The sequence below is a fragment of the Melanaphis sacchari genome, unplaced genomic scaffold (assembly GCF_002803265.2).
Source record: "Melanaphis sacchari strain LSU unplaced genomic scaffold, SCAv2.0 Contig1154_pilon_pilon, whole genome shotgun sequence".
NCBI lineage: Eukaryota > Metazoa > Arthropoda > Insecta > Hemiptera > Aphididae > Melanaphis > Melanaphis sacchari.
Genome location: NW_020270446.1, coordinates 3,866 through 14,811, shown reverse-complemented (window position 1 = coordinate 14,811; position 10,946 = coordinate 3,866). Strand labels below are relative to the sequence as shown.

The window sequence follows — 10,946 nt, the reverse complement described above, 5'->3', positions numbered from 1 at the left end:
GTTCCATTTGAATTTGTTCTTTTTTAATTTCTTCTATAATTGTGTAAACACCAACATGACATTTTCCAACAAGAGTTTCAAAACGTCTGTGCCAACCCTCTACGCGATTTTGAGTTCTAGGAGTTCCTAATACCATTCGCTCAAATACGGACCAAAATTTTGGTGGAAATAAAGGAGCTGCGCGACTTACATTACTTCCTCTCATTATCCTTCTAATTCTACCATGCACATAATTGTTTTCAAACCATTGTATTACCTCAGAAGCTTCTTCAGGAAAAGTAAATTTCAATTCATCGAATGCACCTGGTATTTCAGTAGGTAGAAGAAAAGCAAGAGCAATAAGCTGACGTAGTTTCAAACTAAATTCTTCATCTTCTCCATATCTTTTACTAAGAGAATTTTCTTGAATTTGACGCCATACACTTTGACCTAGATGAAAAAGACAACCTATACAATTTGTATCTGGATATTCACGTTTTGAAGCATTTATAGCCGCTTGCTCAAAATCAGTTAAAATATATTGAGGATTTAATTCCAATTCATTTTCGGCTGCAAAATCATTTAAATTTTCAAAAAGGCAAGTATAGCATTCTTCTGTTTTACTCGTCATTAAAGCATACACAAGAGGTAATATTTTTGCATTTTCTCCTGTTCCTACTATAGCATGTATTGTATATAATTGTCGAAAAAAGTGTCGGAACAGTTTTAAAAGTACCGTCCATGATCCAATATGAACTTTTTTTCAAATGTTCAACGTTAAATTTAGTTGTAAATAAAAGTATTCTTTCATTGTCAAAGGATGTGTCTTTTGCTAGGAAAATTTGTCCATTAATAGTTCTAAGGGGTAATGGTACATTTATATTGTCAATGGAAGTTGGTTGAATAAGTATATCTTTTCTACGTGCTCTTTTTATAATTTGACGTAAAGCATGATTATTCGGCAACGATGGTTGACTTAGGCTAGAAACAGCATTGGTTTCAATTTGTATTAATTGTGCAGGCGTGTCATTAGTCTCACGAGCCTTTCGTTTTAAATTATGAACAGCCGTGATGATATCTTTTCTAGTAGCATCGGGGCTACAATGGTTATGCTCTTTTTTATTTCGTAAGTTGTGCTGACCATTAATTAGAATGGTACAAGCATAACCACTACAATGGAGAGTTTTCCTTTTTTCACAGCACCAATAATATAAATCATCTCTATTTTTGTCTTTTGTCATTATATAACCATCGATAACAAGTTTTATACCACCTCTATTTGATGAAACTGTTTTACAAACCATCTTCCAATTTATATTAAAAAAAATAATTGAAATGGAATTAAACGGAATAAAATCAAAATAATAATATTTTTAAAATAAAGGAGTAAAATTTGTATTAAATATGTACCTATAACGGCTATAACTGTACTGTACTGAGTGCACTAAACTATTAAACGTCGCGTCAAAAACCTACGGTCGCTTTATCTGTCTATCGCCTATTGGTTTATTTGGAAATAAAAATATTATCGTGAATAGCAGTATAGTTCGTGACCAAAAACGCAATAACATTTTATTTATCTTATTATTGTATAATAATAAATAATAATAATTTTTTTTGTTTTTGTTTTTGTATCGAGAGCTAAAGAAGAAACCACGTTAGTATTACTTATCCTCTGGATAAATAATAATAATAAAAAAAGATTTTATATTAGTATTACGTACAGTAAAAAAAAAAAAAAAATATATGTAAAATATATTGTCGGGCAAATGGTGTCTGGCAATTGAAGTGTCGGGCATTCGAGTGTCGGGCAAACATATCAGACCCATTATTATTTAGGTAATTAAATAATTAAATCGTTATAATAGTTTAATAATATTTAATTGATTGCTATCTACGAGTATACCGTTTTTTTAATATGTCTAAATGTTAATAATATAAAATATTGTGTAATCACGACAAAACATTTTTATTAATTATTTTTAATTTAAATTATAGGTGACTCACAAATGATTAACTTAGATTACTACTAAAAGATAGTATAGAAAATCGATTTGTAGCCAGAGTATCATACTCGCCACTGATGAAGGGTTAAAACACCTCATCGAGGCAATAACATAGATGTTTGATGGTAACTTTGCAACGGCACTTTCTATTTTTTAACAATTATATGTAATAAGAGTCAAAATTCATGATTTATATATAACTACAGTATATTTTTTATTAGAAAAAAAACGCAAACTACTTATGAATATATGTTACAATTGTTACTTGATGCATGTCATAATCAAAACTTGTATCCAAACCCTATTATTATCAATCATATTGACTTCGAAAAGGCAGCTATAAATGCAGTCATGTCTATATCAGGCGAACATGTAAATATAAAAGGTGGTTTTTTTCATTTAATGCAAAGTACCTAGTTATTTTTACTGTGTACAAGATACAATAATAATAATTATAATTATATCGAACATTTCTTAAATTATGTAATTTACAATATAAGTTTAAACAAATACATTTGATTTAATTTTTTTAACAAACTATTTGTAATAATTTATACTAGTAATAATTGGTTTTTGCTCTTTTCCATATGTTTTTTTTTTCAATTTACTTTTTTTTCATATGCTTTTTTTTTAAATCACTGTTAAAATAATTTATGTTACTATTAGAATTACATTAGGCTGAATCAATTTTTTTTTACGAAAACGTTGCTCTTGAAAATTATATTTTGGTTTATGTAGGTACATACATTTTTTTTTTCCAAAACGAATAATATTTATGAACAGCAACAATTGAATGAAAATTATTATTTACATTTAAAACATCTTTTTAATCATGATAATAATAATAATAATAAATAGTCTAAAACAGAACAAGAAAATAATGAATTTATTTTGTTTATCATACTATATATTTGTTGTTAAAGAGTAAACACCATATTGTGAATAATATTGTTTATTCTTTTTTTGTGGAAGGATAGGTTAGAGATTAATCGATTTTAAGAAGTATTATTATTTTCAATTCATTAGTTAACGTCATATAGTTTTTATTCTTCACTAATATCAATTTACCAAAATGATTTTTTTTAAGTGTGATTTAATAACTATTACAATTACAATTCTCTCAGTTTTGATTATTCCAGCGTATTCTGTTTTTGAAAGTATGGTCAACAATTTATGAAAAATTATTATATTTTATTTTAATTTGTATTGTATAAATATGCATCCATAATAATTTGTAGAATTAGTTATGATTAAATATTTATTTTTATATTGTTTTAAAATAAATTCAGTATAACTACTTAAAATTGGAAAAATGTATGCAAAATAATCAACATGATTGTTAGTTTTAATCTATTGGATTTTTCATTAAAAATTAGTGTATAGTAATTAATAGTATACTTTTTTGTTTTTCAGAAAAATGTGAACGTAATATTTTTTATTTTTTATATTAAACTTAATATAGTAATAAAGATTAGTTTTAATATTAAGTAGGTATTAATAGGTTTTATTAAATATCTATTTCATATTCTTAGATGATGGATGAATTTAGGTACTGACCATTATCCAAATGAAAATTTCACAAAATCAAAAATCTCTAATATGCTATCAATACACATTTTTTTTTTCAGTTTTGTAGTCGATTTGTCGTAATCAAAAATTATTGAAACATATTTCAAATTACTACCTTAATTACTTTATATCAATTTTCAATTGTTTACGACTAATAAAAATTAAAAATAAATATTTTTCACAAAACAATTTAAACTAAGTGCTGGTAAAATACATAAAATATTCGATTATGATTCAAAGTGCTTTACTGAATGTATTAATTTTATAATTTTATATTTATTTTTTTTGTGTGAGTATGTTTGTATACATACACAAAAAATTGGAGAAAATGTACTTAGATCCTTAATTTTAAAGGTAATTTGATAGCAAATTTCGAATAAGTTACATTTTATTATATTTTATACACTCAATGAAATTTTGAAGTACAATGTTTTTTTTTTTTAGTAAAAATTAATTTAACTCGTAGCATCAGTTATAGTACAATCAATTATTTAGTAACAATATAAATATATCATATAATATACTTAGTAATTTAAGTGGACTAATAGTGTTTGATTAGATATTCAGAATCATTTGTAATAATTTACCGTTGAAGTCAAATTTAACACTTAGGTATATTATATTACTTACCTACTCATTGACTAGGTATACTCAAACCTATTTTACATTATAATGGTTATATCCACTTTCCCTCTCCTTACACATTTTTATTTTCAATTCTTGTAACGGAAAAACCTCTTTTAAAAATAGTCAACAAGATTTAAGATATTATACTCGTATTATATTCTCATTATATGTTGTACTGTAATCATAATTAATAATAATCTTGTAATTAGTTATGTACAACTTTATCTGTGAAATGAATTTGAGATTTTATTATTTTTAAATGATCATTTAAGAGTAAGTATAGGCCTCAAAGATCGTATCAAAAAAGTTAAAAATAAATAAGAAATCTTAATATTATCTAACATACAACAAATTATTAACTGTATTGTAAACGTAGTCTTACATAATAAAAATTGAATCATTTTAACATTGAATAGATATTTTAATATTTGGCCCCCACTTTCAGAGTAAGTAGTTGTAATTTACAAAGTAGTAATTTTATTCTGTTTAAAATATTTTTTAAGGTATAATTATAAGCATTGACTATTAAAAACTTAAAAGTAACTTGTAAGATTAGGTTTATGTATTAGTTTAAGTATTTAATTTTTAATGTTTGGATATTTTGGCAAATATCGCATAGAAATATAGATAAATAAATTCATAATTAAAAAGGTATGTGATTTATCATCGGAAAACATTAAAATATAATAAGTAGTTAATTTAACAACTTAAGCTACACGAACTAGTATGTAGGATACGATGATAGAATGACAAAAGTACAGTTATTTATAAATTCAATTACAAATTTGTTTGATGTATTAGAATAATATTATGAGCAATTAATTTATTACAAATCATATTCGGAATGATAAATATGTTATGTAATGTACTGTCAAGTATAAATAATATACGTGATTTTATGGTTGATTGCCTTGATTAACATTAAATCAAAAATTGTAATTGTACTTCTCAGAAGTATATACGATTTCAAAACTTTTTACGCTTCCGTTCGTTTGTATGTATGCTCAATGCTCACTGCTCTTTGTGTATCTCATGACAGCCCTTCTCCCTTAATTGTATCTATTCCAGTTTTTTTTATCGACAATCCATTGTCGTTTTCGATCCTGTTGGGGAGTTGGCAATTAAATTCTATAGTAATCTAAATACCTAATTTAAAAACAGTTTCGAGAGCCAGAAAAAACTTAAATATTAGTTAATAACTAATGCAATTGTTTTTGTATTAAATAAACAGTTTAAGTTTTATTTATTACGAACTGAAAAATGTTATTAACAGTAGATACAATAACCAGTGTTATATCACTATTACTGCGAGCAACGTTATACGATGAACGTCATCGTATTTTCCAAATAGATCAAATATTTATTATGTGTAGAAAACCAGCATTAAAAATAAATATTTACGGTGGTCCAGTTATCTCACTTCCACGGGCCGTCTATTATCGACCCTTAATTTGGTTCCTGTCAAGAAATCAGCTCAAGTTAGTATAATAAATAGCGATAATTGCATATGTATTATATTTGTTGCGTGAACGTGCTTACAACTCTGGATTTTTTTTTTTGTTCGACATTGATCTAAAACTTAAAGCTATATTTAATATTTTTTTCTGATTTCACATTTAAATCACACTTAAAGTATTCTGTATCAAAATCTTACGATTATTCATGAGTTATTATTATTCGCTTCCTGAGTTATTATCATTCGCTGTATCTAAACCAATTAATATTTCTTTTTCTACAGGATTATTTTTATTTAATTAACAGTTATTATTTCTTTATAATTTTTTTTCTCAATATTTTTTATTAACACTTATACAATAGATTTTATTCTTACTTGAAAAATAAATATTATTATTTTCGATGTGTATAATATTATTGGTAGATGGTATACCTTTTTATTAATTATAGGTAGTTAGCCTAACTTAACCTAACCAGCTCGCACGCAGCAAGCAGTTCTTACAACTATTCATTTTCGTTAAATAAACATTATATTATTAAAATACTTGTTTAATTTTAAAACCAACAATTATTAATGTTTTGTATGATAACCAGTTATAATATCTCTATAGTAGTTGTCTTAAAAATATTTATTTACGTAATTGTAAATAAAATCTTATTCTATAAATCTTCGCAACCAAACAACTTTTACAAAGTTCGGAACTCCTGTAAAAAGCTAAAAAATTAACAAGTAATGTTTTATCGATTGCTATTTTTCAAACACCTATAGTACTTAATCCCTAGCAACTTTATACAAGTACAATCAAAATACAAATTATATTCTTTGTGGTACTGATTCGGGTATAATTGACTGTATAATAATGATGCTTATAACCACTAGTATACTTATAGGAAAAACAAATCTTAGGTATACTAGAAAATGGGTTAATATTAATACTATAATATTCTAAACAGATGGTTTATTATAATTTAAAATTGTAAATATAATTTTTAAGTACCTCTTTCAATAGCGTATGTATATATATATATATATATAGGTATTTATTTTACGAAATTATAGTCTAAAACAACTTTAGGGAATAGTTGTCATTTAAACTTACTAGTACTTAGTACTACATGATTATAATTATTTTCAGGTAAAAAAACAATTGACAGTAATTTTAGTTATAAAGGTAAGAAACTTAATATAATTTTTGATATCGCTTGACATGGATGTATACATTTCTTGAGTTTATTTATTCCACCAATTTAGTTGTTACATAAGAAAAATTTTGAAGTTCTTGATTTTAAATGTGTTTGTGCACAAGGTTTTATCGATAGTGTGAACATTCGACTGCTTTTTCGACTGGTATCCGTGGTTACCGTCTGCTAATTAGTTAACATTTAATCTGTCATCGAAATCGGTACACACAATACGTGTAAAAAGACTGTCTCTATTCGTCTACTTATGCCGTTTTTAACACGCGGCCATTGTGTCACGTATTCGCGCTCGAAGTATCGTTGGGATGTCTTCATCACTGACACGCATATTGTTTTTCTCACAAGCGACGATTCGCCATTTAAAAAGTACAATCGCTTCTTTTGAAAAGTATTGCCGTCATGTGTGTTTCGCTGTGCACATTGATTCCAGTTGTTTGCATGCATATTTCCGCCTGTGAGCGCCCGTGTGAGTCTAATCTTCGCTGCTATTGTCACTGTCAGCATCGCTACTGAAGTCCGAGTATCAACTATCCTGTTATCGTATCAGATAAGCACATCATTTTTTTTTATTATAATCATGATTTATAGAATTTCGATCAATTTTATTATTGAACTAGATGCTTCGAAGGATTCGTGGCATATCAAACTCCGGCAATAATTACAAGCTTGAGTTACGTCCAGTATCGTTAGTTCATGCATCAATGCAAAAATAAAAAATGATATATTAAGTAAAGAAAAATCTATATTTAACGTTAAATTTAAATCTAAAAGTACAATATAAAAAATGGTGAGTGATGTCACGACCTGGTTCTGAATGTCTCAAATACCCCTAACCGTCTGCCGGCTGTTGCGTAGATCTACTCTATGTATCATCATTTCATAAAGAGTGATGCTCGTGGTGAAGGCGACTTTACTATTACAAAGGATCTCGTAACATGGTTTAAAATGCTTGTTAAATCGTATCCTTATCCCCTTATCTGTGAGACAGTAAATTTCAACTTTTCCAACAAGAGACGTTAGACTTTACTTAAATGGTTAAATTAAAATAATACAATGTTTACGGTCTTCATCCTGAACTTAAAAAAATTATGTTATTAATTATTTGATAAAAACGTGTTGCTACATCTTACATTATGTGTTTTATATTATTTGATTTTTATATAAATAGATAGATAGATATCATAGGATTCATAACATTTGCATGGTCAATGTTGTTCCACCGACTGCATATGATCGCTACAGAGTATAGCGTTAATCGACAAATAACTCAATACTCCTTCGTTGTCTCAGAAATCAATTCAACAAACAGTTCTCTAATCATTAATTAAAGAGAACATTTTACTATTATCCACGTAGGAAATTCTCGACATAAGCTCGTTTATTCTATTTTCGTTGACGTCTCGAAGCTTGTGGGTCGTTACCCGGCAGTATTCGAGTCTACCTACGTTAAGTGCTACCAAATATTTTATTTAGAAAATTACTCAATCTACAAAATTTTTTGTAAACTGATTACGCAAAAACACATAAAGCTTGAGAAATAAGTGAAAAAATCATATTTTTGTGACCTCTGATGTTGAATAAAAAATTCAGCAAAAGTAAGATCCATGAAAATTTCTAATATTGATTTTGTAATGAGATAGGTACTCAAAGTCTATACAAATTTTCAGCTCTATACAAATTATTTAAAGTTAAATGTTAATTTTATAGTATTGAATAAGGAATAATCCATATTAAAGACTTAATTAACAATATTAATAAGTTGTTATTAATAGCATAATAATTTATACCAAATATTAAACCAATTATTTTTCATTTTTGCATTGAAATATTTCATGTCAAATATTTGGAAAAGAGTGAATTTTCAATTTAGAAATATTTCAAATTTAGAAGCCCGGTTAGGAATATCAAAAACACTCGGGTAGGTTATAACAAAATTCACAATTTTAGATATTATATTTGAAGTCATGTCATAACACATTATTGAAAATATTGACTTACAAATTACAATAAATTTTTATAATTTTGTTTAAAAAGTGTTAAATCGAATAAATGTATGTATGTATTAATCGACAAACAAAAAGTGTTGACATAGACTAATATATTATAATATATTGATTGAGGGATTGTATCCTTACAGTACTCACAAAAAATATATTTTTGATGTATACATTTTCAAAAAATATTTAACAAAATGTAAACTGTAAATCATTTTTTTTTTTTTTTTTAGATAATTTATGTATGTATTTTCTTTAAATTTTTAAAAATTAAGATTTATTAATTAAACATATGCTATAAAATTATTATAGTTGTGTAATGGCTTACAGACTATACTGATTATAATATTATCATTTATTTTAAATATTTGATATAAATGACGAACCAGTAATATTTAAACCATCACATTTTAAACATATAATATTTATTAGTTAAATATTATTTTCTTCTTCTTCTTCTTCTTCTTCTACTTCTTATATGCCTTTAAAACTCTAAGAGTTTTGGCTGCCACCGACACTGATCTCCATTGATCACGATCCAGTATCCTTTCCTTCCAATCTGTTACTTCTAGCCTCTTTAGATCTTGTTATAATCCATCCATCCATCGTTTCTTGGACTAAATAAACATAATAGTATAAAAAATATTAATAATTGCAAAACTAATGCTCCACCTGTACGAAGATGCTTACAATACAAAAATACAAAATTACAAGTTACTAAAAATCACGACTACAATGGTAACACATCGGTCTATGATCGCAGGAAAAGGAGATTGAGCCACTACTCAAATTATTCTCACTGGTAAGGCGACAGCGGCTTGAGACGAACGAGTCTAATGACTTTCACGTCTAGGACGAAGATGGCATAAACGACAAGGTAGATGTTTGCAAATCGGTAGATGATGGCAATGAGTATATAAATTTTCTGTCAGAACAACGAGACCAAGAAAAATATAAATTATATGCCAACATACGCGTCAACGGTGAACGAGTGGAAAAAGGTCCGCAAAGTCCTAACGCCGGAGAGAATAAGCAATGAATATGACGTAACGGTCAACCACAAAGGTTACGACAAAGTGGCGGCGTTGACAACTTCGTGAATTTTTACAGTCCCGATAATTTTGGGAAACCGGTTGACCGATTCGATGGTAGGAAACGTATCCGCGTTTGAACAGTAATAATTTAAACGATAGTGAAGTGTTGGTAAACTTACTTTTTAAAGGTAGTCAAACTATTCGAAGTTTGAAAAGTCGAGCAGAAATTTAGGTGTTTTATCTGAGTTCAGTTCAGATATCGAACATAGTTTTAATTAAACTGTACTGAATTGAACTCGATCAAATAAAAATTTGTATTATTAGTCCAAACTCCAAAAATGTTAAGTATAAAAAACAATTCAATTACGTCAAATGTTATGAATAAGAAATGCTTCTAGCGTTTATTTTTAATTTTTTTCTATTGTCTATTTTATTGACAAAAATTTACCAGTTGTCACTTATTATTTTTAAAGTACTTAGTTTAATTCTAATTGCACTATTATTATTTTTAACTTAAATATTACAAAAATATAACTAAAGATTTGTTATTGTCCAAATGATTAAACAAAGACTCTTTTTTGTGTTATTAAATTATTTATTGACTAACTGACTAGTATAATAAAATGGGTTAAGTTCTATCTTGAATTTAATATTCTATTTGTGTTTGATTTGATATATCAAGATCATAAGTTCCGGCTCGAGACCATATTTGTGATTACGATCAATCTTTAATGAATTTTAACTTGTTAAACATATGTCAGCCAAAGAAGCTCCTAGCCGACCAAGCCTATTTGTTAGAATTTACAACTTGCACCGAAATTGGATAATAGTTATAATAAATATTACACCATTAACTATTTATTACACTAGGAACAAACTTATTAGTGGGTAGCCAATCCAAATATGTAATAAAAATTTTATGATAATAGAAATAAAAAATAATAACAATAAATATACAAAAATTATACATATAAGTCAATCTGTTAGATAGGCCATATATTAATTAAAAAGGGAAAAATACGAACTGAGGTTAATATTGAGAAGATCCTCGGAGCCGAACTAATGAAAACTGAAGGTAAAAT

General features: G+C 26.9%; 1 long non-coding RNA gene across 1 annotated transcript; it reads left to right on the top strand.

The window, feature by feature from the left end:
• Positions 1 to 3,016: 3,016 nt before the first annotated feature.
• LOC112603933 lies at positions 3,017 to 4,631 on the top strand. The gene is made up of 3 exons (XR_003115190.1): positions 3,017 to 3,142; positions 3,399 to 3,410; positions 4,598 to 4,631. It is a non-coding gene; the product is annotated as an uncharacterized LOC112603933 (long non-coding RNA).
• The last annotated feature ends 6,315 nt before the right edge of the window (positions 4,632 to 10,946 follow it).